Source organism: Pyrus communis, chromosome 15 (assembly GCF_041283825.1).
Source record: "Pyrus communis isolate YQ-2024b chromosome 15, ASM4128382v1, whole genome shotgun sequence".
NCBI classification, from domain to species: Eukaryota; Viridiplantae; Streptophyta; class Magnoliopsida; order Rosales; family Rosaceae; genus Pyrus; species Pyrus communis.
Genome location: NC_142579.1, coordinates 40,889,132 through 40,902,724, shown reverse-complemented (window position 1 = coordinate 40,902,724; position 13,593 = coordinate 40,889,132). Strand labels below are relative to the sequence as shown.

The 13,593-nt window shown below is 36.8% G+C and overlaps 1 long non-coding RNA gene across 1 annotated transcript; it reads left to right on the top strand.

Annotated features, from left to right (window-relative positions):
- Positions 1-3,279: 3,279 nt before the first annotated feature.
- LOC148691023 (uncharacterized) lies at positions 3,280-8,661 on the top strand. The gene is made up of 2 exons (XR_015956296.1): positions 3,280-5,266; positions 5,362-8,661. It is a non-coding gene; the product is annotated as an uncharacterized LOC148691023 (long non-coding RNA).
- The last annotated feature ends 4,932 nt before the right edge of the window (positions 8,662-13,593 follow it).

Genomic DNA, 13,593 nt, shown 5'->3' with positions numbered 1-13,593 from the left:
TATGTGCATTGCTTCCTTCAGGATGCAGGATGCAACAATTCTAGGATCCATTTTGTTTTTTGTTTTTTGTTTTTTTGTGTGGAAGAGCTTAATTATTTTGTTTATTTGTACAAGTGATATCGGGCGAAAAAATAATTAAACATAAGAGTATAATTATTTCTTACTACTGAAATACAAGTCATTTGCATATTGATACACAACTTATTCTTCCATCCCTAATTCTCTAGGTAGGTGATTCTCACAGGTAACACGTTAATTAGGAGATGATGAATTTGGATTTTATATATATACTTTAAACAATTTTTCTTTTTCTACAATTATGGGTTATGAAATCGAACTCGAACTTCTTTTACCAAGTGAAAATTGAGAGCAAGGATTTGAGTTTTAAGATTTAAGAATAACAACAACAACAAAATTTTTTTTCACTATGTATGGTCGTTTGTATGAATTATGGAATGCCACTACGCTTGGTTTTGTGCTATGTTTTCCGTTGGCTCCAAGTACTCCATGTCTCTTCTTAGAGTCATTTTCCAAGTCTTCATAGGTCTCCCTCTACCCTTATGCCCTGAACCTCTGTCTCATCCTCACATCTTCTAATCGAAGGATCTGTAGGTCTTCTATTCACATGTCTAAACTGCCTTAACCGATTTTCTCTCATCTTATCTTCAATTGGGGCTACGCCTATTTTACCTCAGAGATTCTTGTTCCTAATCGTGTCCTTTCTTGTGTGCGCATACATCCACCGAAGCATTCTCATCTCCGCTACACTCATTTTGTGCTCGTGTTGATGTATGACCGCCCAACATTCCGTGCCACAAAGTAGTGTTGGCCTTATTGTTGTCCTAGAAAATTTCCCCTTGGGTTTTAGTGGCATACAACAGTCGCACAACACACCTGAAGTACTCTTCCACTTCATCCATCCAGTTTGTATTCTATGGTTAAGATCTCCATCTAATTCTCCGTTTTCTTGCAAGATAGATCAAAGATAGTGAAAACATTCACTCTTAGGTCTGATCTCCAATGCTCACTCCTAATTCATTTGAACCCCTGCTTCACTGAACTTGCACTTCATATACTCTGTTTTTGACCTATTTAGGCTCCAATGCTTCCCACCAAAGATTAAGCTTCGCATTTACCCCCTCTTAAGTTTCATCTATCAACACTATATTATCTGTGAAAAGCATGCACCAAAGGATGTCATCTCGGATATGTCCCATGAGCTCATGCATTACCAATGTAAAAATGTACAAGTTTAAAGCTGAGCTTTGGTGTAACCCTAAGGTTTTGGGAAGCTTTTGGTTTGTCCTTTATGTGTTTTTACTGTGGCCCTTACTCCATCATACATATCCTTTATTGCTTGGGAAAAAAAAAATTCATACATACCATTATTTGTAAACCAAATACAAGAATATGAGTTTTGCATTAGTGAAAATAAACTCCTTGTACATGATCATTAAACACGAAAATTTTACGATGCTTCAAGTATTCTGTATTTTTGAAAATTTAACTGTTATCTCTTGGTTAATGTATATTTAATTAATTAACTATGAATCTCTATGAATCTAAACGTTAAAAGCCTCAAAATAATTCGTCGCCAATTCACACATTTTTTTTTTACTTATGGTTGAAATCATTCATTTTATAAAACACTCTTTAAAGATAATCATTCTCAACATGATTCGAATACCTTTATTAATTTTTTTTTTTAACAAATGATAGTATCTATACCAAGGGGGTGGGGGAATGAGCTAAGGTTTGCACTGGGTAGCCATAAGAATGTGGTTCAAATTTGTCTTTGACGAGAATCGAACTTAAAACCTCTGACTTACAAGTGAAAATGAATACTATTAGACCGTAATACCAAATTACAATTATAAATTATACCCCATTATAAGCAGAAAGTTCAATAAATAGGTGATAAACTGTATTTGTATAGGAATTCTTCCACAATAATGTGGAGCCAAATATATCTGGATCTAGAAGTATAATCGCTGTTCAAAAACAACAAAGAGTCGTTAGTGTTTGCTTGATCTTTTAGTTATTGATAAATGTGAATCTCGCATGCTTTGAGGATTAAGAATCATCCAGGCACGTGTCGGGAAACATCAGAAAGCAAATGAGGAGGAGGGGTAGGATTTTGTGCCGGTGTGACAATATTGCCCTCGGGAAGGGAAACAGTGAATGGTGGACGTGGGCGGTTGGCATGGCAAAGAAGGGAAAAGCACCAGAGGTAGGGAGCTTGTCTCCCTCGATGGCGCAGTCCCTTTCAGCCACTCACCCCAATTTCCAAGTAGACATCCGTCCAGAGTAGCTGACCCTACTATCATTGCAATCTGAAGGCAGGGATACGGCAGGTTTCATACTCAAACCCTTACCGATATCAATCAATGGCTATAAACCCATCACAAGTTCAGTGATCCAACTAGTGGAAATCAACTTCAGTAAAAATGCTTCACTGGGATAGCTCTGAGGTGAAACCAGGGTGAAATTAATTAACACCTATTTACAAGAATATTATGTTTTTGTGAGCGTGACTAACCAGTTATATGTGATCATAAACTGCCTTATCGTAGTTTTTTATTAAGAAGTGCTAACGTTTAAACACATATTACCCTACTTAATTTCAACGGATGCATTGTCAAACCATAGTGCTATGGGGTCAGGATTTTCTTGGTGGGATTCAGCTCCCAATTTAATATCGTGATTGGTTGGCTATATGCTCATTTACCGTTTTTTATAGTCATTTCAGGTCTTTCTTGTATTCTTTTAGCTACTAAGCTAGGTCTGGTTTCATGTCTTCCTTGCTTTCGGCTTTTGTGTTTTGGTGTTTGCTATCTCATTTTATTTCCTGCTCCTCTTCTTTCATCACCCTTACTATTGTCGTTTCTTAAAAAGAAAAAAGAGAGAGACTTATACAGTGACATTAATCTCTTCACAATCCACTAGAATGTTTTTCTACATAGCTGATAATTATCATAGGTGCTACCAATTCATATCATGCATTTAGACTTTTTTCTCTTTTTTATGCAAGTAGGAGAATGAGAATTAAGCTTAAAACCTCGTTGTTAAAGATAAATATGTTTAATTATTTGAGTTATAAATTCTTATGATCAATGAATCCAAATTAAGTTCATAATATAAAAAATCAACAACAAAATGATGATATTATGTAACGGTGTAATTGACGCAGTCATAAAACTCTCGCCCCACCCATGTGTTGTAAAGACTAAAGAACACTACACGTTACCCTCAAACAATCTCAGCCAACCAGTTGTATATCTCAACACACCACACACATAGAGAATACTAATCAGGGGTCGTCTCAGTCTCTTGGTTAATCTTTAGGTTTAGTCTCAGACTTCGTTTTTCTTTTTCCCGAAAAAGCTTTATTTGTCTTCCCAAAAAACCAATCAACACATATCCCTGTCTCTTCTCTCCTCCCACCTCAAAGCTTCAAAAGAGTACTCTCTCTGTCTCTCTCTCAAACATCAAGTCATGAGGACTTTCCTTATTTGGCCGTTCCGGGGTTCGCCTCCCGCACTGTGGATTCACTCAGGCCCCTTCTCTGGCTACGTGTTACCGACAACTGTACGTCCCGTTCTGCATGATAGAGAGAGAGAAAAAGAGAAAGGCAAGGAGGAGATAAGATCATAAATATGAGAGTCAATGAAGAGAGAAACACAGAGACACACAGAGAGAGAAAGAAAGGGTAGCAGATAGCAGCAGTAGTAGTAGCAGTACAGCTTCTTTTCGTATTGGGGTTTGTGGTGGTTGTTTTCATTTTTTCTTCTCTTTTATTTACTTTTTGTCATTGAACAAAACCCTAAATTTCCTTCACACCAAAAGATTATATTCGTTGATTATTCCGGCATTTTGGTATCTTTCCTTATTTGGGCTTTTCTTCTCTCCTTCTGGGTTCTCAGATCTGACTCATTTGTACCGATCTTTTTATTTATCTCTCTCTTTCAAGTTCTACTTTCTTCCAATCTTTTTTTTCTTATTAATTATCAAAAATTCAGTATTGGGTAGTTATATATTCTTGTGTTTAGAAATTTAATCTGGTTGGGACTTAGGGTAGAAATTGACAGAAGAGAGTGAGCACACAGAGGCACTTGCCATAAAGCGTATGCCATTGCTTTTGCGTGCTCATGTCTCTTTCTGTCAGCTTCCCCATTTCCACTGCCGGATTAATATTAATTTTTTCATTTCTTCCTTCACACCCCCTCCCTTGTTCTCGTCTCTCTCTTTAATTTGTTTCACCAATTCTCTTCTCTCTCTCAAAATGTTTTATTTATGGTGCTTAATTAACTGCTCAAGGGGCTTCAAACTTCAAAGAAACTGAACCCCTAAGCCTGGCCTAGCTAAGAGAGCATGCTCCTGTTACTCCTTTGAAATCGGTAAGTGATTATATGCATATTGTATCAATTGCTTTTATGTTATCTAAGCAGCTGAAACTATTACCTTGAGAGCGTTACTTTTGATATTGTTTTATATATGAGAAGGTACATATACCTGTTTACTGTGCGAAATTAGCGGCAAAAACCAGGTTATCAAGCATATAGCATATCATGGGACCATTATTCTCGCTCTATCTCTATAGTATGGTCCTCCCTTTCCTTCCCTCCCTTCCTCACTCATCATCTTGAAACCCTGATCTAGTCCGAGAATTGGTAATTTTGATCCTTTTTTAATTCTTACGCATGCGATGCTAACTTGAAAACTGGTTCTTTTTGGACCTTTCTTGTATTTTGTTTAATAAATGGGTTTCTGCAGAACCCTATTTAGTAGCCTGAATATGGTTGCTTTGCTTCGTGTTCGTACTACTGGTTACAAATGTTTTTCCTAATAACTAGTTTTTGGTCTAGATTTTGCTTTTAAAATTCTATTGTGAATGCACATATTTCTTATAATTCTTTTGTGATTTAATGTGATGATCTAAGATAAAATGAGTATGGTTTTGTTATCTGTTTATCTCTAGTTTTAATTATGCAGGTTAGCCTTATGGATTGATATAACAGTCCATTGTCAAGTTGTAAGTTTTTTCTTCTTTTTTTTTTCTTTTGGGCATGTGTATACAGCTATCTTTCAAGTTTCATCAGATGACAGCTTGTTAAACAGGTTTGAATTTGCTTTCCCAATGATCAAAATCAATTTGGTGGTTCATTTCTTGCACCAAATTTATGTATATATCTCTATATGTGTGATCTATGACATATATTTATTTGGATTTTATTTTCAGAGTTGTTTCTCTAATTAGAGGCTGCTGGTAAGTATTTCTAACCCAAATACCCGATGGCCTTATTAATCTGTATGCATACCACAGTAACATGAATAATTTCGATCTGTGTTTATATCTCGCAGTAAAATTTGTTCCATATCTATGTCCACAAACTGGAAGAGGCTGTTCCCAAACAATAATGACTGGGATACACTGGTAAGTTATTTTGAGCATGGATTAATCTCATTTTAATTTTAGAATTACATGTCATGTATTCCTTATTGCATGAAGTTCACTTTGAGTTTGAAGTTGCTACAGAATTTAAGCCTGTTTTAGTGGCTTAACTATGAATGATGCCCAAAATTGTATTAGTTCTTGTATTTAGTGACTAGATAATTGTACCGGTGACACGAATATAAAATGGTAACCGGTACTTAGTTAATTTTATGTTAATGTTTGTTGTATATTTGTCATGACGTTTGTTTAGCAAATTGTTTTGTGATTACTTTTTCATGTATTTATAGAATGTAGACTTTGTGGTCATTCTTTTTTATTTTTCTGTCAACGTTCCAGTAAGTTGATATATATTGCATTTGGTTTGCCAAGTATCTAGTATGTTGACTTTGTGTGGCCATATGAACAAAATATTATTTGACAGAATTTCCACAGTTATTACCAAACACCAGCCACATCCCGTTCTTCAGTCCACTTCGTCAATGTTATGAAGGCCTGAGTCAACAGATTGATTCCAGCAAATACGCATGGAAATTATATGTCAAAATGGTGTGGATATAACTAACTTGCATGTGCATGCGAGATGCTGCATTTTAGGCTTTTGATGGAATTTATAAGATTCTCATGTTAGGAGAATGTACGTATAGATCTGCATATTGTTTTTTTTATTACGTTTTGTGGTCCAGATTCACTAAACCGAGCAACATAAGCATTTTTTTGACATTTCTGGCTGGAATAATACCCTTTTGAAGGTAAGAGGGTTTTTACAATGTATACTTAGGTTGTCAATTACAAATTGTTGATCAGTAAAATTCAGAAACTTACCGAGTATGGATATTTCCAATTTTAGGAAGCGGAGGAGATCAGATAATCTCTTCATGGGAAATGATTTATGTACTCCCATCTTCTCTGATTTTTTCAAACGGCTAGGAACAAAGAGAGGAGTGGAGGGGAGAGAATTATAAGGGAGTGTGGAAATCATTTCCCTCTTTTTATCTTGTGATTGGTATGCCAGTTAAAGATGGCTTCAGCCTTATATTTCCAAAGTACAAACAAAATAGAAAAAGTTGTTTGGCTTCGCTTCATATTGGGCTGGTTTGTTGTGTTCTTTGTGCACTAATTGTCTTACTACACCAATCACATGATACTATCATCAAGGTCCAAGCTTGGGGGTTGGAACTTTGTAGTACTGCATGCGCTGGGATTTACAACCTCCATGTACATTGTCTGTGGTGACCACTTCATCTTCTGGGTATGGACTATTCTGTTGAAGCGTTCCATCAGCACTTACTGATCGTGAAAAGCGGCAGTGAAAGCTTGGGGGTCGTTTTTCAGCAACCTCACCAAGTAAACAAAACGGAAAGCTCCACATACCTAGAAAAGATTAAGAGATTGTGTTCATTTCTGACCTATTTTGTTCTATTTGGTTGTTTGTTGTGTGGGTATGAGGTGTTGATGATTATCTATATCCTTTTAAAATTCATTAATTATTGTTAGAAACATTAAAGTATTTCGTGACTAGTGCTTCACTCTTCATAGGGAGCAATTCAACCAGTGCAAATTGGTGGATTTGGAATGAGTAATATATCTGTTAAATAATTGATTTGCACACTATTGAAAATATAGTATGGATATCTCTAATTTGACTACTCAGTTGATGATATTTTGATTGATTTTTCTTGTGCTGAGGTCATTGTTTCATTTAGGTGAACTATATGAAAGAATGTGTACTTCATTTTGTCCTTGAAATAAGTCTAAGTTGGTCGTTATCATATTCATTTTATACAAAAGTATATAACTTCTATATATGATTTTTCCGGAAGTGCATATTGTGCTAATGTTACTAAATGATTGTGGTTAAAGGATTTTAAAATTATAGCTTGATAAAATTTTAAACCCTTGATAAAAATTTAAACCTAGTCCTTATTGTATGTCAATGCTAAAATCTTTTTTTTTATAATTCCTTACTCGGGAGTTGATGAATTATTGATTGATTGATTAATTGGTACAATGGAGACAATCTTAAATATTGTTCATATTTTTTTAAGTCACAATGGTCAAGATTTGAACCCATCTATCTTCTATCTCGCTGGCTCATAATCCATTGTTCCATAGTCACACTAAACACGTGGAGATTGATGTGCATTTTGTTCATGAAAGAGTTCGGTGTCAAGATCTTCAAGCTCATCATAATTCTTGCTCTGAACAACTTGCATACATCATGACAAAAATACTGCATTCTCCTCGGTACTTATATCTTCGAAACAGTCTCATGATAGAGAGTCCTAGTATGAGATTGAGGGAGGGCATTAGATAGCCTTATGCCATATCAGTATAATATATACTGATGTGGTGTCTGTTTAACTATAGCTGTGTTAGTTTAGACTGTTAAAGTGTAAATACTAAAGGCTTAATTATGTCATTCAGGAAAGTGTACACACACACACACACACACATATAGTCTGCCTTCAGTTGTAAATACTGATTTAGTTTTAATGAGAAGAAGCTTTGTTATAAGCCCAAGAATTTCTTTGCTTATTTCTGAATCAATTGGCGAATCTCAGTCCAGATGATATGAATTCGTTTCAAGATCATAAACGTCAATCAGTAAGTTTGGTTGTTTTCTTAGGTCAACTATACATCCGGGGAGTTGGCGTGAAATATGCTTATAGCTATATATATGGAAGGGAAGCTTTGGAATCACTTATGAGATTAAGGCCTGCTTCTGGTATATATATAGTCGTATATAATTCCCCCTGGTAGCTAAGACTGTTTCTTTGATGATTGCTTGTTATTTTGTGTCGGGGTTTTTGCTGAGGTTTTGATCAGGAGCTGATATATACACATATATAATCCAAATTGTTGTGAAAATATTGCAGGATACTATTGATTCATCACCACAATATATAATATATCACATCTGGCAGTTGGACATTGCTTTTTGAGTTCATCATCCGCACATGGCGCTTCAGAGCTTAAGCTATTCTCCTCCACAATGAATGGTGGGATATTTCCGCGATAATGGAATCCCCCTTTTTTTTATTCGAGCGGGGGATCTGTATTTGCCACTTTCCGTAGGTTTTGAGAGCGTGGAGTTCGACCAGAAATGCTTTCCCAGATTTTTGGAACCCACCTTCTTCATATGTCGCTCATCCTCTCTGCAATATTCATTATTATTTATTGATAAATGCCTTTTTTACAAGATTTAATGGAAAAGTACTGTATCATATGTTCTTTTATATTTCTGAAGAAATAAATTATGGAGATGGTCTTTCAAATTATTAGAAGCAAGGAAAAGTATAGTACGTAGAAATTTGCCTTTGCTGAGTATATGGCTACTACTTATTTTCTCCTCTTCGAAAACGGTTCTCTTCACTTCTTCCTTCGTCCGAATATCAGTATTCAAACTGCCGGAGAATTAAGATTAATTCAGGAACTCCGTTTGAGATTGTTTCGCTCCGACCAGCTGGTTTACGTATGCTATTCAATGGACGTTATTGATTATATTGGGGTGGGAAAATATCAAAATTTCTGTCCTTTCTCCAAAATTATGAGCTTAATTATGTGTTATGTCCTTCTGCATGTACTGATCAATTGATCGGCTTTATGCACAAGTACTGCATCTATCGCTGTTGTTGGGTTTTATTTTTGGTCAGAAAAAGTGACATTTCATGGTCCCAAAAGAACTGTTCCTTGAGTGCATATTTTACTATGCCCAAGTACCGTCCTTTTACTGTTATTCACAGTTAGAAATTCGAGTTCAAGTTTTACCCTGGGAAGGTATTAGTATTAGATCAATTATTCATCTACTTCTCACGGAGAATTAAAGTATTTTACTAAAAATTATATGTAAAACGTTTGCATGTGGTCTAATATTTCAGTGAACAAACATTGAGTTTTCCACACATATGTGTAACCCATGATTGAAACTCCCCCTCCTCGAAATTATAGCAATAGTTTCAAACTCTCCTCCTCCTCTCTCAATTGGCAGTAATCTTTCACCCATTAGCAAGTCAATTGGGGTTTCTTCTTTACACTATTGAGTTTGAAGTATTTTACTTTACAATTTAATATTATTAAGGACGTACATGTGAAAAGTTTGATGAGTGTCAAAATAGCTACATGTGAAAAGTTCAACGAACGTCAAAAATTAGCTACATATAGTACAATTATCAACACAATGGCTATAGCTTTAGGCCTTGTTTGGTGGGTTGAATGGGATAGGTTGTGATTAATTAAAATTGAGTTGAGTCTAATTCATTGTTTGCTGTGTCAAAATGTGAGATGGACTGGACATGATGGATTATGAATTCGAAATAGAGTGAGTTATCCAACTTATCCTTATAAATGGGTTACAAGTTTCTGCCAATTCAATCATATCCATAAGGCTCAATGTCATCCAACCCACCAAACTTTAATGTGATGGATTAGTGCTAGTCGTTCACGTTAATACAACAATATATTAAAAATAACGTATGATAACAATTGATATGGTGTGGTCAGGATGGCCGAGTGTTCTAAGGCGCCAGACTCAAGTTCTGGTCCTCTAAGAGTAAGCCCAGCGTGGGCGAATGCTCGGGGGATAGGGGACAGAACAAGGGCCCGAGGCCCGGTGGATCAGCTCCAGCGTGGGCAAGCCCGAGTGAAGGTGGAGGCCCGAGCTCCGGGCCCGTGGGGAATTGCCAGCCCGAGAGCCTGAGGCCATGTGACGTCAGCCTGGCCTCAGACAATATTTAATTTTTTTTGTGTCAGGCGCGTGCACCCCATTCACGCGTGGGGGCGCGTCGCCGACACAAAATCAGAAGAAAAAAAAAAAACTTTGTCAGTTACCTTTGGGAAGCCACGTGGCTTCCCACGGTCCATTAGATCTCAACGGTTATTTAATTTGGACCATTCGATCTCAACGGTCAATTCAATCATATCCATAAGGCTCAATGTCATCCAACCCACCAAACTTTAATGTGATGGATTAGTGCTAGTCGTTCACGTTAATACAACAATATATTAAAAATAACGTATGATAACAATTGATATGGTGTGGTCAGGATGGCCGAGTGTTCTAAGGCGCCAGACTCAAGTTCTGGTCCTCTAAGAGTAAGCCCAGCGTGGGCACATGCTCGGGGGATAGGGGACAGAACAAGGGCCCGAGGCCCGGTGGATCAGCTTCAGCGTGGGCAAGCCCGAGTGAAGGTGGAGGCCCGAGCTCCGGGCCCGTGGGGAATTGCCAGCCCGAGAGCCTGAGGCCATGTGACGTCAGCCTGGCCTCAGACAATATTTAATTTTTTTTGTGTCAGGCGCATGCACCCCACTCACGCGTGGGGGCGCGTCGCCGACACAAAATCAGAAGAAAAAAAAAAAACTTTGTCAGTTACCTTTGGGAAGCCACGTGGCTTCCCACGGTTCATTAGATCTCAACGGTTATTTAATTTGGACCATTCGATCTCAACGGTCAATTCAATCATATCCATAAGGCTCAATGTCATCCAACCCACCAAACTTTAATGTGATGGATTAGTGCTAGTCGTTCACGTTAATACAACAATATATTAAAAATAACGTATGATAACAATTGATATGGTGTGGTCAGGATGGCCGAGTGTTCTAAGGCGCCAGACTCAAGTTCTGGTCCTCTAAGAGTAAGCCCAGCGTGGGCAAGCCCGAGTGAAGGTGGAGGCCCGAGCTCCGGGCCCATGGGGAATTGCCAGCCCGAGAGCCTGAGGCCATGTGACGTCAGCCTGGCCTCAGACAATATTTAATTTTTTTTGTGTCAGGCGCGTGCACCCCACTCACGCGTGGGGGCGCGTCGCCGACACAAAATCAGAAGAAAAAAAAAAACTTTGTCAGTTACCTTTGGGAAGCCACGTGGCTTCCCACGGTCCATTAGATCTCAACGGTTATTTAACTTGGACCATTCGATCTCAACGGTCAAAAAAAATAAAAAAGTCTTATTTAATATCCACCGATTCGATCTGAGATCAACGGTGGATATTAATATGCTTTATAAATAAAAAAATAAAAGAAAAAATAGTTTTAAAATTAAGAAAAGTTACCGTTGTGACACGTGGCACAATCTGGAGTGTTGGAATTTAAATTTTTTTTATATCCAACGGCAGTGATTAATTAATTGAATAAAAATTTAAAAAAAATTGTAAAAAATTCAAAAAAATTCAAAAAAAAATCTGAAAAGTCTGAAAAAATCTGAAAAATCTGAAAAAAATGTAAAAAAAATTGTTTTTACTTTTCTATAAATACCTTCTCATTATCATCTACCTTACACAACAATTTCATATTTTCTCAACTACTTTCAATCACATTCATTTCTTTGTCTCAAAGTTTGAATCCATTTTTTTTTTCAACAAAATGACCACTGGTGCAGGTACGAATTGGTCGCTTATTGAAGATGTTGCGTTGTGTACTAGTTGGGTTGAAGTTACTCATAGTTCGCTTGCGGGTAATGAGATGCAGTTGCTAGAAATGTGGAGTCTTATTCATACCAATTATCTTGAGAAAATTGGTGGGAAAAGAACCAAAGAATCGATGTCCAGTCGTTGGAAATTACTTAGCCAATCGTTTAGTACGTAGAGAGACGCCGTGGCACAAACTAGTAGTAATATTCGAAGTGGGGAAAATTACTCGGATCAGGTAACAATATATTATTTATTTGATACCCAATTTTACATTATAATTATTTGTTTGTATTATTTATTTGTTACCTACATAATTTATTATTTATTGTTTGTATTATTTATTTGTTACCTACATAATTTATTATTTATTGTTTGTATTATTTATTTGTTACTTATTTTCATTATAATTATTTATTTGTTACTTATTTTCATTGTGTAGGAACTTCAAGCACAAGCTTGGTACACTGCCAAAACCAAAAGCAAAAATAAATCATTCAACCGGTGGGAATGTTGGAATATTGTCAAAGATTGTCCTAAATTTAGAGTTGTGACAGTCGGTCCAGAAGTGCACATGAACAACACCCCTCTACACTCTACACCCGATCATGTCTCGCATGTTCATGAAGATGATGCAGAAGAAGTGCCCGAAACGCCCCTCCCTGAACAAGCGTCGGGTTCGACCCGTTATCCAATTAGGCCTCAAGGTAAGAAGGCTTCAAAGAGAAAAGGGAGTGCTTCCAAGAATGATTATGCAAAGTTCATGGAAGAACTTACTCGCCAAGGTGAATTGACTTTGGCGAGGGAACTGGCGAAATATGAGGCTAAGGCTAAAGAGGACGCAAAAACTGCAGCTATTGAGAGAGAATTTCAAGCTAATAAGAGAGAAAGATAGCTACTTAGGCAAGAAAGGGAACATGTTAGAGAAGAAAGACAGGCTCAACGAGATCGTGAGATTATGAACACGCCTTTAGAAGGGAAGTCTCCAAATTCCAAATTTTTTTGGAAGTCAGAGAAAGCGAACGTGGTGCGAAAGAGGCGTGTAAGAGAAGCGATAGCAAGCCAAGGTGGTCCTAGCACCACAAGAAAAGATCATCCTAGCACCACAAATTGGTTAAGTGATGATGAATAGAGTACTTTTTGTAATCGGAGCCCATAATTTTTCAATCACTTTGGGGTTGTAATTTATTATTTATTGTTTGTATTATTTATGTTGTTTCCAATTTATTGAATATTTATTCAAATTAATTTGGTAAGTTATTTATACTAAGAGAATATTTATTGAAATGACAAAAACACACCAAATAAAATTACATAAGCATACGAAATAATTAAAAACTCACTAAAAAAATTACATAAACATACCAAATAATAAAACACACCAAATAAAATAACATAAACATACCAAATTCAAAAAAACACACAAAATGAACTTAATTATCTTCAGCTTGTTTCAATGCCCACTGGTGCTCTATCAAGTCAATTTGTCGGGCATTGTGCATGTCTGTCATTTGAAATGCATTATATTGTTGAATGAGCCTTTCATTGTAACGTCTATCCCTTTGTAATGGCTCATGTTGCACGGGCTCATTGGTGGTGTCATGAGCACAATATATACGTGTTCTTGAATTGTTCATCGTGTCTGGCTCATATTCATCAACGGCTTCATAATCGTACTCATCTTCCACAATCATGTTGTGAAGAATGATGCACGTCATCATGATGGATCGAAGCGAC